The sequence below is a fragment of the Triticum dicoccoides genome, chromosome 3B (assembly GCF_002162155.2).
Source record: "Triticum dicoccoides isolate Atlit2015 ecotype Zavitan chromosome 3B, WEW_v2.0, whole genome shotgun sequence".
Taxonomy (NCBI): domain Eukaryota; kingdom Viridiplantae; phylum Streptophyta; class Magnoliopsida; order Poales; family Poaceae; genus Triticum; species Triticum dicoccoides.
In genome coordinates this window covers 380,109,324-380,112,093 of record NC_041385.1, presented here as the reverse complement: position 1 = coordinate 380,112,093, position 2,770 = coordinate 380,109,324, and positions in this window count along the sequence as shown.

Sequence of the window (2,770 nt, the reverse complement as noted above, 5' to 3'; positions counted from 1 at the left end):
ATGATAGCGCCATGAATCTCTATATGTGATGACGGTCGAGGGCATTCAATATTCCCTCGTCGGTGCAATTACGATGAAAGACCGAAACTATGTCGTTGTCTGGGCAATCTTTGATCTTGTTTTTAACAAGTAGGAATCTGGCCCAAAAGTGGTGGACCGTTTCCTGAGGTTGCTGTCGCACATACATCAGGTCGTATATATCTGGGGGACCAGAGTTACTTGGAGAATATTGATTGTGGTGGGTGGGTGGTTTAAAATTTGAACCTGGCCCCACACCTGCATTTGGAGCTTGAAGATTCTCTGAGACGACCAGTTTGGGTCCGGGGAGATCCACGGGCTCCCGTGATCCTACATCCGAGCCAGAGTCAGAGAGACGTGAAGTTCCGTCCGAAGGGAGGGTATCCGGCTCAGTGGATTCGGAGACCCAAACATACTTGGTCCTCAACATTGGGAGGGAAGTGTCTTCGACTTGTTCCTTAACGACCACTATGAGGTGGGTGATCGGCGGGCGATAAATTTCCCTCTAGTCAGGCTTGAGCCCGATTCGATCATAGTATGTGGAGACCCCTAGTGCGGCGATGCGATCTAGCTGCTCGTTCAAGGACGAGACGTCTGCCGGATCCATCTTTTTGGAGTACTCGAGGCCGATGCGAAGATGGTGTTCGACGGTCATAGGGGGTATTGTGGGCTTGATGTCCGATCACACTCCTATGGTGAAACCGCCGAGCTGGAGGGTCTGCCCAGAAGTAAGGCTCCTTCTAGAAGTGATGTTGTTGTTGATGACTAGGCGAGCCATAGATCGCTTTTGTAGACAACAGGGCAGAGCTCTCAATGAAAGCACCAATGTCATTGTCAAAACCGGCAGATCTCGGGTAGAGGGGCCCAAGCTGTGCGTTTGAAGATCGATGGTAACAGGGGACTAGGGACATAATGTTTACCCAGGTTCGGGCCCTCTTAAAGGAGGTAAAATCCTACTCCCGCTTGATTATATTCGAAGAGTATGGAAATTACAAGAGTTGATCTACCTCGAGATCGTAATGGCTAAACCCTAGATGTTTAGCCTATGAATATTCCGATGATGGTAGTGAGGATGGCCTCTACGGACTAATCCCTCTAGTTTATACACACACCAGAGGGTCCTAGGGTTTGTACAAGGTCGATTCATCAGGGAAGGAAACACCCAGACTCTAATCTTGTCGTTTACGTATGGAGAAGTCCCACCCGGACACGGAGGATAATCTTCAGCTTGATCTTGTACGACCCATCCAACCCGGCCCATACTCCTGGGCCGGACACCTGAGGACCCCCGAATCCAGGACTCCCTCAGTAGCCCTCGAACTTGCCTTTAATGATGATGTAGTATGCGGATATAAGTCTTCGGCTTTGCAAGGCGGGTTCTCCACCATACTCCAGATTGACGATAGTCCGGCATCGACTTCTATGTCCAGTCTTTATGATTCCTTCATGCCGTTGCCTCGATTTCCACGCATCTGAGCGAATGCGAACGGTCCGTTACCTTTATATTTTAATCCCTTTAATAAGCACGGGCGGCGTGTATATAATGAGGTTAGATCCCCAAACACCATCCCACATTGTCCCAAGAGCAACAGAGCAAACCACGAAAAAAGCCCAAACCATGGCTAGTGTCCCTGGCTCCTCCTCGCGTCCTCATGGCCCTCAAGAGGGGGATTGGCAAAGTTGTTATGTATCCCATCTTTAGCTCAATCGTCTCCAGCCGAAAGGATATATTCCCCCCATGGATCTAGTCTCCGTACAGGCAGGATTAACTTCTACGGGAGATGGTGCATTGGCAGAGAATTTCCCCAACCCCAACCAAGGGGAGAGGGTGTGCTTCATCTCGTTCCTTCTGAGGGGCGTAGGATTCCCGATCCACCCCTTCCTCAGGGGTCTACTGGAATATTACGGGATCCAGCTACACAACCTCACACCAGGTTCCATTCTGCATATTTCTGGTTTTGTCGCCCTTTGCAAATTATTTTTAGGTTGTGAGGCTCATTTTGAACTATGGAAAAAGTTTGTTTGCCTTGTCCCCCACCACTAGGGTGAAGGGTCTATATTTGAAGTGGGAGGCGCCGAAGTGTGGCACATAGCCGGATCCGGTTACCCAGTCGGGACTCCAAAGAGGGGGTCTGAAGAATGGTCTTCAGAATGGTTTTACATTGAGGATGTTCCTCTTCCAGACCCTGTTTGATGCGGACTTCCCGAATTCTCCAGCGCTCCCTTGAAGAAGCTATTCAGTTGGCGCCCCAAGTCCTCCGGACAAGAGGATAGTGCGGAAGTGATGAGATTGGTTAGGAAGCTCAGATTGTTGACCCATTCCGGACTCTCCATCGTTGAAGTCATGGCCATTGCAATAAAGCGATGTATCCAGCCTTTTCAATCCAGAGTGGCTCCTTTATGGAACAACAACGGGGAGGTCAACGCGCCTCGCTATATGCGAAACGGTCCGGATAACCAAGCCGCATTGGCTGCCATGCTGGTGGACCTTTATAAGGGAGAAGAAGAAGACTTCGCCCGTTTAAATTATCGGGAAGGTTTCTCCATGTACAACCCCATTGACTGCGTAAGTTTAGTCATTCAACACTTTTTTTATTATTGGGATGCATTAACTGAATTCTCTGGTTGTTTCAAAACAGTCATGGAGGAAGGTAGTCGAGAACATCTATCCCCCCCCTCAACCAGAGGACCGTGCTCGCCATGAAGCCCCTGGGTTTCATGAGGATCTGGATATATTTGTAGAATTTGAAGA